Consider the following 12,596-nt stretch of genomic DNA (forward strand, 5'->3'; position numbering starts at 1 on the left):
ATGTGCATGCGGAGGTCCAGTTGGGAGGAGGTAATGAGAGTGGCCCCTGAAAGAGACGTAAGTCTGCCCTGAGCTAAGAGGAGCTGAGGGAGGCAGACAGGAGGGTCCTGCCCACCTGGTCTCGCCCCTGGGCCATGCCAGAAGGCACCTCTCTGCTACGGGAGTAAAACACCCCCTCCAATGTCCCTTCCCGTCATTTCCCAACAGGGTCTGTGGTGGAGCCCCCACATGCACCTGGGGACCCCTTCGCTCCCCACCCCTCACCCTTCCCACCCCTGCTGGCCTTCACCTCTTCCCACGTATCTGAGCTCAGGTGACCTTGAATTAATATGGACAGTTAATGTTGAGGGGGGCAGCAGTGACTTAAACAGGAGCAACCCAGCCCTGTTGTATGTTATGGCAGGCCTCCGGGGGAGAAGTCATGGGGGCACTGTGCCTGGGGGCGGGCAGGGGAGGCAGAGCTGAGCTTAGTAACAATGCCATCTCCCATTTATCGAGGACCTACTCCACCGGGTCCAGTCACATGTCCCATTCAACCCACAACAATCCAAGAGGGGGGTCCCGTCTACCTAGGAGGAATTGGAGGCTCAGAGAGTGTTCAGTGACTTGCATAGCTGAGGTCACAGAGTTAGCCAGTGGCCATGGACCCACACAGGAGGGCAAAGTACTAGTAAAAGCCGCTCCACCATGTTCTCCCAGGAGTGGGGGCTGGCGGGCATTTGGGGAGCTGGGCTCCAGTCCTGGGAGAAGGGCAGTCACAGGCAGCTCTGGCAGCAGGGGCCTGGGAAAATCAAACCTGAGGGCCAGAAGGGAAGGTTTAGGCCAGGGACACCCACAGGCGCTGGTTAGCAGTCACTGCCTGGCCCTGTTTAAAAGTAGTTCTGAGTCTTAATTTAGACACAGTTAGAAAAGATACTGAAGATGATTAGCAATGTCTGTCCTGAACCAGGTGGGGAAGCAGTGGCTGTTAGAATGGAATTGCCATCCTCGTTTAGGTGTCTCTAGGCTTTGAGAATTTTTTTCTTCTGGCCAGTTGCTCATTATGTTCCACAAACAGATGGGAATCTAACCTCTTTCTCCCTTATTAACCTGAGTCCACAGCTTTGGAGTTGCATTTAGTCACAAATCTTATCTGGGAAGAAGAATCAGGTGTGCACAAAGGGAAAGCCAGGGAGTGCTTAACGAGATCTTAAAATCCAGAGAGCAGAGGGAAGATTTCTTTACTTCACGGAGGTTTGTGTTTGGGACTGAGTATGGGTTTGGCACTATCCTGAGTGCTTTATGGGATATGGACTCATTTGCTCTTCATAGAAACCCTAGTTCACAAGTGGAACAGTGAAACCCAGAGAGGGTAGGCAACTTGTCCAAGGCCAGACAGCTTTGTGAACTTGAGCAGCCGGATGCTGGAACCCACAGGATGAAGTCACATGAGCTTCCTCTCCGTCGTGTCCATCGTCCTGTGCTGCTTTTCATGTGGTTTGGTGCTGTCCATGCCTCATGTTTGTTTCCCAGGCCAGACGGTGAGCTTTGAAGGAAAGGATGATGCTTTTTGCTCTGACACACAGGAAGAGCTGAAACATGAATACCGACTGTTAATGGCACGATTTTAGGAATCAATCGAGTTTGTATTTGAGTCATTTTTCTAGGTGTGTGTCTGGCTCCAACACCTGAGTGAGCTTCTAGGAGTGGACGCTGAATCACATATTCCTGAATCCCCGGCATTTAACACAACACAGAGAAGAACATCTCTCATTTGTTCATTAATTCATTAACTGACTCATTCAACGAACATTTTTTAAGGGCAAGTACCATGCTAGATGTCAGGAATGAACAGAGTAAATAAACTCTCAGTCTCTGTGGTTGAATTCCAACCTCACAAAAATAGATACAGAAAAATGATGCTGACATTCTTTAAATTTCACATGTCTATTGCACAAAAAATACCAGACTATTCATTCCCTGCTTATCATACTGTATGAGGAAATAAAGATGCAAACACCTATTTTATCCTATTTTACTTACCAAAGGCATTGGTTGCCCATATTAGTCAAATCGCTTATTTAAAGTTAAGAGAAAGCGCTTTTGGTACAGAGCTGATGGGAGAGCATCGGGCTCCCCATGTGAGGTAGGGCGGTTCCATCCTCTTTTGTTATATGAAAAGCGTCAAGCATTATTAAGTGATGACAGAGAGTACACTTGGCTTCTGGTATTTCTTTGAAGCCTTGCCTGTAGAGTGCTGCCTGGGAGCAGGAATGATTCCACAAATGGCCAGGGAGCCACCCTCCCCCCAGCCGCCCTCCGCACAGGCCCAGGTGTGTAAACAGAGCAGCCGGGCCCTCCGCCCTGGAAGGAGGAATTCTGAGATTGGACAGCTGGAGTGGAGTATTTTTCAAGAATTTTTCCCTGACCACTGAGGCAGTATCTCAAAATTCCCCTCGACGGCTTTTCTGATTCCCTGAGGCTGCTGGTTGCAGCCGAGAGCCCTCCTTACAGAGAGGGAAACGGCTCTTTTCAAGAACCTACAACCCACAGGGAGCGGGTGGCAGAGGGGGACCAGAACTCAGGTCACTTTCTGGTGCATCCTGGGTGTTTTCCACTGCCCAGCACAGCTGAGCCAGCGCCCGTGCCCCCCCCCCCCCCCCGTGAGGAGAAGTGACCTGGCCCATGTCAGAAGGAGCCCTGGGCAGCCTGTGCCCGGTCCTGGCAGCAGGATGTGTGAGCTCATATGGACACTACCTGCTGGGGCCCCTCTAGTCAGGTCTTCTAGGTGTAATTAATCATAGAATGATCAGAGGCAGAGTTGTAACAGATTTCTATTTGTAATTAGCTCCATCCTGATTTTTTAAAAAATTTGACATATATTTAATGAAAATTTTGGAAATACAAACATGTAAAAGAAAAAAAAATTGCTTGTAGTCTTGTCATCCAAACACAGTGATTGCTATTTTTTGACATATTTTCGTCTGACGCTCTTTCTTTCTTTCTGTTTCTGTTCTTTTAAAAAATATACATCTATTGATTTCAGAGAGGAAAAGAGAGATAGAAACATCAATGATGAGAGAGAATCATTGATTGGCTGCCTCCAGCATATTCCCCCTCTGGGGATAAAGCCTGCAACCCAGGTATGTGCCCTTGCCTGGAATCGAACCTGGGACCCTTCAGTCCGAAGGCTTACCCTCTATCCACTGAGCCAAGCCAGCTAGAGCCCTTCCTTCCTTCCTTCCTTCCTTCCTCCCTCCCTGCCTTTTTTCCTTCCTTCCTCTCTCCCTCCTTCCCTCCCTCTCTCCCTCTCTCCCTCCCCCTCTTCTATTTTTGTCCTCATGAAAGGAGAGGGGAGAGAGAGAGAGAAACATCAATGTGAGAGAAACATGGATCAGTTGCCTCCAGTACACACACTGACCAGGATCAAACCTGCAATCTGGGGAAGTGCCCCAACCGAGAATTGAACCTTTGACCCTTCAGTGCACCAGATGATGCTCTAAGTAACTGAGCCATCAGCAAGGCTGATGTTATTTCTTTAAAAAAAAAAAAAAAAAAAAAAAAAAGCCCTGACCACCCTGACCGGTTTGGCTCAGTGGATAGAGCATCAGCCTGAGGACTCAAGGGTCCCGGGTTCGATTCCGATCAAGGGCATGTGCCTTGGTTGTGGGCACATCCCCAGTGGGGAGTGTGCAAGAGGCAGCTGATCGATGTTTCTCTCTCATCGATGTTTCTGGCTCTCTATCCCTCTCCCTTCCTCTCTGTAAAAAATCAATAAAATACATTAAAAAAAAGAAGAAAAAAGTTTTTATTGATTTTTAGAGAGAGAGGAAGGGAGAAAGATAGAGAGATAGAAATATCAATGAGAGAGGAACATCATCGATCAACTGCCTCCTGCATGCCCCCTACTGGAGATTGAGCCCGAAACCTGGGCATGTGCACCAACTGGGAACTGAACCAGCATCCTCTTGGTTCCTGGGTTGGTGTTCAACTACTGAGCCACACTGGCCGGGCTGTTATTCTTTTAAACATCTTTGTAATCACATTGTAATAATAATAGCAACTAACATTTTGTCAGGGGCCTACTCCGTGTCAGGTACTCTTCTTTATACATATTAACTCATTCAAGTCTCAACAAGTCTATGAGATAGGTACTCTTATTATCCCATTTCACAGATAATAGAACTGAGGCACAGGGAGGCTAGTAATTTACCCAAGGTTACTCAGCAGATAAGGCAGCCTAGCTCCAGACTCTGCAAATGCAGTTTGCTGACTGTTTTTGAACTTAATTTTATATTAAATGTAATTTCTTAAGTAACACCAACTTTAATGACTGCCTAATGTTCCATCAAGTAAATTTCCCATGGTTTACTAAATCTACCTCTCTAATTTAATTGGTGCAACTGCCAATTAAGTAGTGTTTGTGAATGAGGCTTTTTCTATATTTAGGATCACAGAATTTCCTTAGAATAAATGCCTAGATCTAGATTTAAAAGGTACAAGGAAAGCAGCCCGGCTGGTGTGGCCCAGTGGTTGAGTGTCAACCCAGAAACCAAGAGGTCACCAGCGGGGATTGCCGGCTCGATCACCAGCAGAGATCATTGACCTTTCTCTCTCTCCGTGCCTCTCTGAAAATCAATAGAAACCTATATATTTTTTAAAAGGTACAAGAAAATGACACTAAATCTGTTGATACACTTTGCCAAATATTTTTTGAGATTGCACTGGTCACACTGCCACTGGCTGTCAAAAAACGATTAATAAATTTGATGGCCAAAAAACTTGCATTACTCCTTTTAGCAGTTCTCCTTGCCATTAAATTTTTTTAATATATATTTTTATTGATTTCAGAGAGGCGGGGAGATGAGAGAGAATCATTAATCGGCTGCCCCCTGCACGCCCCACACTGGGGATCGAGCCCACAACCCCGGCATGTGCCCTTGACTGGAATCGAACCCCGGACCCTTCAGTCCGCAGGCTGATGCTCTATCCTCTGAGCCAAAACAGCGAGGGCGCCATTCAAAAATTTAAAAAACTTTTTGTAAACGTTTATGGCTGCATGAGAATCAAGCTCTAAACTACTTTTAGATTTCTTCCTTTTTGTTCTTTTTTTTGGTCTCAGACATGGAGCTAGATTCTTGGTTAATTTGCATGTTTACTGTAAAAGTTAATGACGAATAATTAGAAAAGAATTGGGGGAGAGGGAGAGCCAGAATAGGAAAGTCCTTAACTGTCCATCCTGCTTTCACTTTTGCTGGAGCTACTGGAATTGGGGTCTTAGGGCACCTCCAGGGTTACCCTCTTAGAGAGAGAGACAGGGAGAGGATAGAGAGATAAAAATTCACAGCGACATCACTTACTACAGGCACTTAATAGAAACTCAATAAGTATCTGCTGGAGGAGCAAATGAGTGAATGTATTCTATGTAGGTCCACATATGGTAACCTACCATCTGATAGTAACTATAGCTTTAATCATTGCATCTTAGTCCCTTGGTTAAAAGAAAAAAAAATTGCATCTGTGATCTCAGATCCTGGCCTTCTCTAGGATCCCCTAGGAGTGGCCAAGCCGAGGTCTTTTAGCCCAAGGCAGATCTGAGATCAAAGCTTCCCGCATCTCTCAGGAGCTTCTGGCAGGAGAGGACCAGGTCCTCACGCCACAAGGACTGAGCTCTCTTTCCCTGGGTGGCCTCCAAGCAGCCATCCCTAATGGGGAGAGGGGAGAAGTAGGCAGATTAGGGGGAGCAGGGAAGGTGCGGGAGGTGTTGTCCTTAGCTGAGGCAGAGTGAGGGTGTGTTTACAAAAATAGCTCAAAGGCCCGCGGCGCCCCCAGCTGAGGTTTCTTACCGGAAGGAGCCCTTGCTCAGCGTGGCCTCTCTTGAAGCCATTGGAGATGAAGCTAAGCTCACTCCTGCCTTCCTGGGACCGGGGGACTCACGCGGATGAGTTGTCATCTGACTGACATCCCTTTGCTTCCATTACTTAAAAATTAAGTTTATTGGGGTGAATTGTTAATAAGATCCTGTAGGTTTCAACTGTACAATTCTATGATACCTCATCATTGTCACCCAATATACAGATGAGGTATCATAGAAAGTCACTGAAGTCAAATCTTCCATCACCATATATTTGATCTTTTTTTAAAAAAATATATTTTTTATTGATTTCAGAGAGGAAGGAAGAGGGGGGAGAAAGATATGATGAGAGGGAATCATTGATCGGCTGCCTCCTGCACGCCCTCTAGTGGGGATTGAACCCGAAACCTGGGCATGTGCCCTTGACTGGAATCGAACCTGGGATCCTTCAGTCCCCAGGCCAACACTCTAACCACTGAGCAAACCAGCTAGGGCTTTTGCCTCCTTTTTAAATAAAAACTGTACAGTGTGAAGCTTTATGGTCCAAGTGTTTTTTGAGTTCTTTAGATGACACTGGGGCAAATATTGCCTTCTGCCTATATAGTTCAAAGATATGTAGGAAAAACAAATTCGCAGAATATTAGTCATGACACATGCTGGTCAAATTTTTAAGTGAAATTTATAGGAAGACTGCCATCCATACACATGTACCTTATTTTAAAAATTAATTGTGAAACATTTCAAGACTAGGGCCATTCCACTCTCCTGTGGCCAGTCGGGGATGTGAATGTGTACAAAATTAGAAAGCAGGTCACCTGGGAGGAATCAATCAACTGTCTTACAATTCATGTGGCCCAAAACATAATCATGGAAACTTACTTGTTTACGTTTGCTTTTTAAAGTTTAGCATGGCCAGGAGTTCCCAAATCATGTTATCATTTCGTACCTCAGACTCCTAATGTAAAAGCCACACGTTATCTTTCAGAGTTTTGTTTGGTTGTTTCACTCTTTAACTGCAAGACAATGGTTCAGACTAAAGCCTTATGTGTCGAGTCTCGGTGGGGCCCAGGCATTGGTGTTTATTTGACGCACAGGTAGTTCTAGCATGCAGCCAGGGTCCAGAGCCTTTGGCCTAGGTGACCTCTCAAGTCCTTCTTGGGCACCAAAATGGTGAATTCTATTCTTTTAAAATGTAAATCAAAGTAACTAGGAAAATCAGATTCACTTTAGGTAATTTTGCTCTAAAACATCTTCCTAAATTCAGAGATCTCAGAAGTCCTAAAGTGAAACTTACTTCACAAGTGACCCAACCCCCATGAAGTATTTTGGGCAGATCTTATGAATTTGGAAGTTTATGTTTGCCCCCCCCCCCCCATGTCATTATTTCTAAAAGGCGTTTTAAGTCAATTACCAAAACAAATCTTTTTCACCTTTGAGAGTCAAGATGTGGTCAAAGTTTTTGATTTCCATGTGGAAATAAAAAAGAATCAAATAAAAATGTTTATGGATAAAGATAGATGAGAAATGAAGATATTGAATCTCTGCTGTTAACTTGGGATGACAACTCTGTGTGTGTGTGTGTGTGTGTGTGTGCGTGTGCGCGCGCCTCTGCGGGGTCCTGGAGGAGCAGCTGATGTGGGGGGTGTACCTCATAGAAACTATAGGGAGAGATGGTGGCAGATGCAGCCATGGGGCAGCACGCTGCGGATTTCAAGGCCATGTCTACCTAGGAACACTTTTTCTTGAAGACTGTGTCACCATCAACTTTTTAAAATGTAATTAAACTGGAGATGGTTTTTATTTTGTTGTTATGAAACCTAGGCGTCTGCGCTTAGGACTCAAACGACTATATCCTGTGTCTACCCAGTAAGATTCTCTGTGGCAAAGAGATGCTGAGGTTTTAACTTCTCTATGAATACATTGGGAAACAGAAAGACCCATGTTTGGTGTTTAGACTAGAAATACAAGAGAAAGAAGTAACATTATCATCAGAAATGTGCAATCCTAAAGATATTCATTTGAAAGTTTTGAAAAAGTCAAGCTCCTGCCCTGGGGCTTCTGGGAGTTATGTACAAAATACAATAATTAAATTAAGCCCAGCAGTTAAAATTCCTCATAAAAAGAACAAGCTGGAGCGCTTCCCAATGGGGAATGCTTGACTTAAAAGAAAGGTTTTACTCCGTGGCCTGGAGGTCAACAAACTGGGACTCTGTGGGAATGTATAAAATTTCTTAAAGGGGTTCCTCAGCCTTTGTTTTGTTGAAAGAAAATAAAAGAGTAAAAGGGGACAAGTTTTGAAAATTAAAAAAAATGAAGGTGCAGTCCTAAAATCATCGTGATTTCTATAAATGCAGCGCCGGAGGCTATGAAAACATGCTTTCTTTTCTGAGTCCTAATCTAACACACATGCTCTCAGAGAAGGAAGGAAAAAGACCAATGGCGCCATTTGAACAAACCTTTTTAATGTTCTCATTTTCAGAGGTAGTGCACTCAAACTCGTGACCCACTCGTTTGCTACTTATTTTGAAATTATTTACCTCAAATATTCTCATAAATATATTTCACAATTTAAAATTCCTTAGATGACACAGAGACTATCCATCTTTTTAAAAGTTTATTGTTATTATTATTATTATTTATGAAGCGAGGTTGTAAAAAATGATTTTTTTGGAGCGGGGGTGGGGGTGGGGGTGTCACATCCTCCGTAGTCTGAAATGGAATCTTTGTCACAATTTGAAGATCTGGTTTTATAAATAATCATTTATTATTACCTTTCTGGTATTATCCCCCCCCCCCCCCAAAAAAGAATAAGATTAAGAACAGGATATAAAATTTTATATCCTTAAACTTTGTACTTATAAGCATCATTCTAGGTTCCCATGTGAGTTTCGGGCTGCAGACTCAAATAATTTGTACTAAAACATAAAGAACCAATACCAATTTAAAGATCCTCATCTTCTTTATCACTTACACAGAATCTGAATTCTGGCTCCACATTAAAACAGCATGATCAAATGCAGGACATTAAGAATAGCAGCTTTGGCAGCAATATTTAATTTTCTGAATAATTAGCAGCCTCGTTGACATTTCTACTTTGATCCCCAAAGTCCAACATGAGCCGCCCTCTGCACTCGGGCTCTGGGCAGTGAAATGGGCTGATTGACTTCCCGTGCCAAGTTCACAGTAAATGGACTACAGAACATCCTGAAAACAGCTGGAGACACTAGATTCACTTCCAAACCATGGACACAGAATTAGGGGGGGAAATATATATATATATTTAGAAAGAAACTACAGAATTTAAGGAAACGTTTGCTTTCTTTCCTATATTTGTTAATTTTGCTTTTGGAATTGTGAGGAGAGAGAGGAAGGTAAAATAACAAGAAACAGGAGAAGGGAAGAGGAGCAGGCCACAGGAGACAGAGGGAGGAGAGCGAATGAACGACAACACATAGAATGGTGAAGGCCATGGAGGATGGGGCCACAGGAGTGAGGCCAGAGCTGAGAGGAGGCCCAGCTTGGTGAGTGCACCCTCGACCTTTGAGACCTAGGTCCTTCATCCTTCCACTGGGACTCCTTTCCTTAGACCACCCACATCATCCTCCCGCCATTGAGACCGGTCTCCAGTGGACAACCTGCAGCACGTGTGAGGGACTGTTCAGTCTGGGAGTCAATAGGGGCCCAGGCGCCGTGCAATGCGTTTGAGGCCTAGTTGTTTGACTTGTGATGAGCTCAGGTATCTTTGTCCTGGTCAGGCACTGTCTCTGAGGGAGCCAGTTGTTGAAAAATAGACTTCAGCTACTTTCTTATTGTTTTAAAAAAACTCTTTCAGAACTACCTTAGTGGGGAACTTAATGTGAAACCGTAAGTGTAAGGGGTTCTCGGGGGTGGAGCTGTGTGGTTTAGTGCTTGAGTGTTGAGACTGTAGCTGTAGACTTGGTTTTGACAGCTGTGTGACCTTGAGCAAGTCCACTGAAAGGGTCAATAGTCCCACAACTCCAGGAGGCACACGTCCATTGTACTTTTCCATGTGAATGGAGACCCCTTCAGTCAGCAATGGGCACTGCCTAATCCGCCAGGGCTTCCGTGTCCTCCTGCAAAAGCAGGCTGTTGGACAAAATGATAACGGCTTCACAGTGAAAGACATTTCCATGGTCCAGGAGTGGGACCAGGAGATTCTGAGCAACAACAAAAGAGCCACAGAACTCCCCTGGCACGCGTACAGCTGTCGGAGTGTGCTGCCACAGCCGGCATGTCCAGGGACCGGCCCCACCGATGCGTTTTCCTGTGGGAACATATCCTGTACCTGCCAATAATAGTGAATGAGAAAATGGGGTTCACGGAATAGAAACGCACTTCCCAGCCAGCTTTGCGGCAGTGGGACTCCCACCCTGGACTGCAGCACCAGTTAGCTCCTGGATGGGAGTCACTCGGCCTTCACCGAGTGCCTGCTATGCACCAAGCGTTAATGCTGGGTGCCTTTTAGTTTATTTATAGTTTTTAAATCTATCTTTCTTTGACATCAATTCTTTTTTAAAGATTCTTTTTTTAAAACGGATAAAATATACATCACATAAAATTCACCAGACGCAGGCTGCCCTGGGAAGGGCGAGACCTTGGACAAGGCAGTTGTCTGTGGCCCAGGCAGATGCATGGCCCCAGCCGGAAAGTGGGGCTCTCCCGGGGGGGCGGGGGGGGGGGGGGGACTGGGTAAATTTCTGTGCCCACCGCCTTAACATTGCAACTCTTTGTGAGGCAATTTTCTTCTTACAGTTGAAGAAACTGATGCTCAGAGAGAATAAAGCACTTGTCTGAATGTAACACAACCTGTTAATTGTACAGCCAGGATCAAAACCGACGTGTCTGCCAGAGGAGAGCCTCGGTCCCTGATTTTAATGAACACTTGGATCGAGCTCTTGCTGGGGGTGGAGATGAGCAGGAGAGGAGGGATCCAGAGATGCATGGCAGTGCCCAATATTCAGGGCACTCACACTCTTTTTTTTGGGGGGGGGGGCACACAGAAAAAGTGCTACCACAGAAATCTGATCCAATGCAACAAACAGGAGGACTTGGGGAGGACCAGTAAGTTGTCTCTGGGGAGTTGGGGAGGCCTCCCAGAAGTGGCCTTCAAGTTGTGTCTTGAAGAATGGTTAGGAGTTTGCTGGGCAGGTTGGAGAGGGAGGGGTTGCTTACGGTTTGTACGAAGGAGCGGCAGGCCCTGCAGCCAGGCACAGTCTGGCTGCTTGGTGGCCCGGTCCCCTTGGGAGAGGCAACATGTTGCTGGTGTGGAGACGCCGGTGGGCTCCTGGCGGCCAGCGCGCCTTCACGGGAGATGAGGAGCTTGCACAGAGCTCCCCTGGAAACTGCTGCAGAAATGCCGTCCCTGGAAACCCAGTGGAGGAAACAGGCGTGCTCCGTTCCTCATCTGGGAGTTTAGGTATTAACGCAGTTTTCCCAGGGAATCTAAGCCAGAAGTTCATGTTGGTTTTTTATGTTCTTCCTTCCATGGAACCCAAAAGAGCCCGTTAAAAAAAAACAACAACCAAGTTAAGCCAGATCCTTGAGTGCATAGTCTTCTGAAGGAACCCCACACCACAGAGCTATCGGAGATGGAATGTTCATTTTCCTCTTGGCTCTTTTGCTGTGTCTGAATAACTAAGGCAATTTGATTCATTATTTCACAACAAAACCAAACCCAGACAAACCAGCTCTTTGGCGTTATGTGGACAAAAACATCTGGTTCCTTTTCATTGAGTCTCTCTCCTTCAGCTAGACATGTTAACATCACAGGATGGTCGGTGTTTAGGCTCCCTTGTTTTTCATAAGCTGGAGTTTTCAATATATCAACTCTCTCATTTACGTAATGAAGGCGATCTCTAAAGTTCCTCCCAGGGTTTGGACTAATCGCTGGGTCCAGCTTTCTATATGTTTACATGTTGCACACACAGTGTGAGAGAGAAATTGATTTGATCAGTGGAGAAGTCTAATATAGCTACAGGATTCCCGCGCCCTTCCCCCCCCATTTAGGTAGGCACAGGTGACTGGGGAGTGAATTTTCTACTCTATATGGTAATAGAAAGCTCTGTCTTTGATTTAAGGTTCAGCAGTTATACTCGGGGAAAGTGTGGCTCCCTCTGACCTTTCTGAATGGGTTGATGCCTGAACAAGAGCTCACATCGGAGAAAAGCATCTCAAATTGACCACATTCTGCCCTGAGCCCGAGCACAGCTTTGCAGCTCCCTTTGTGAGGCCGAGGGGAGAAGGGGCCAGGACCCAGAAAGTGTGTTCCCTCAGCAAGGCTGACAGGCTGTTGACAAACACCCAGTGCTGACTTCCCTCCTCAGACCCCAGGCAGGACGCTGGCTTCAGGACTGCAGCCTGGCTGAGCTCCCAGGGGCCAGAAGAAGAGCATAGAAGGAGATGAAATAGGTGAAAAGAGTGGCTGGTGTTTAAAGCCCACGGTGCGTCGTTTCCCAACGTTTTAAATCGTTAATTCACACCTCTTTGTTATTATCACGACTGTAGCCGGGGGGCACTTCTTTTGGTGTTGGCACCTGACAGTATTTTACGCCTTTCCTCCTCCCGTGACTCCGCACAGGACCATCTCAATTTTAAAAGTGCATCCGAATAGTGTCAACAATAAACATAGACTTGAAAAAAATAAAGTAATTGTTGACAGAAAATAAAATAAATACAATAAACAGAAGCACATCTGGAACCAGTCCTAGACTGCCAGGCTAGCTGCCTGGCACCCAGACCGGCT

At 45.6% G+C, this 12,596-nt stretch overlaps 1 protein-coding gene and 1 long non-coding RNA gene across 2 annotated transcripts in view; one reads left to right on the top strand and one right to left on the bottom strand.

Annotated features, from left to right (window-relative positions):
• LOC139006107 (uncharacterized) overlaps positions 1-12,596 on the top strand; it is a 101,751-nt gene that overhangs the window by 32,652 nt on the left and 56,503 nt on the right. The gene's annotated exons all lie outside the window — the stretch shown is intronic.
• CLYBL (citramalyl-CoA lyase) overlaps positions 1,159-12,596 on the bottom strand; it is a 231,878-nt gene continuing 220,440 nt past the window's right edge. Inside the window, exon 9 of the mRNA XM_070408653.1 lies at positions 1,159-1,571. The gene's annotated coding sequence lies outside the window, so the exon portion shown is untranslated. The remainder of the gene's footprint in view (positions 1,572-12,596) is intronic.

Source organism: Myotis yumanensis, unplaced genomic scaffold (genome assembly GCF_028538775.1).
Source record: "Myotis yumanensis isolate MYYU_CA2020_CCGP unplaced genomic scaffold, mMyoYum1.0.hap1 SCAF_3, whole genome shotgun sequence".
NCBI classification, from domain to species: domain Eukaryota; kingdom Metazoa; phylum Chordata; class Mammalia; order Chiroptera; family Vespertilionidae; genus Myotis; species Myotis yumanensis.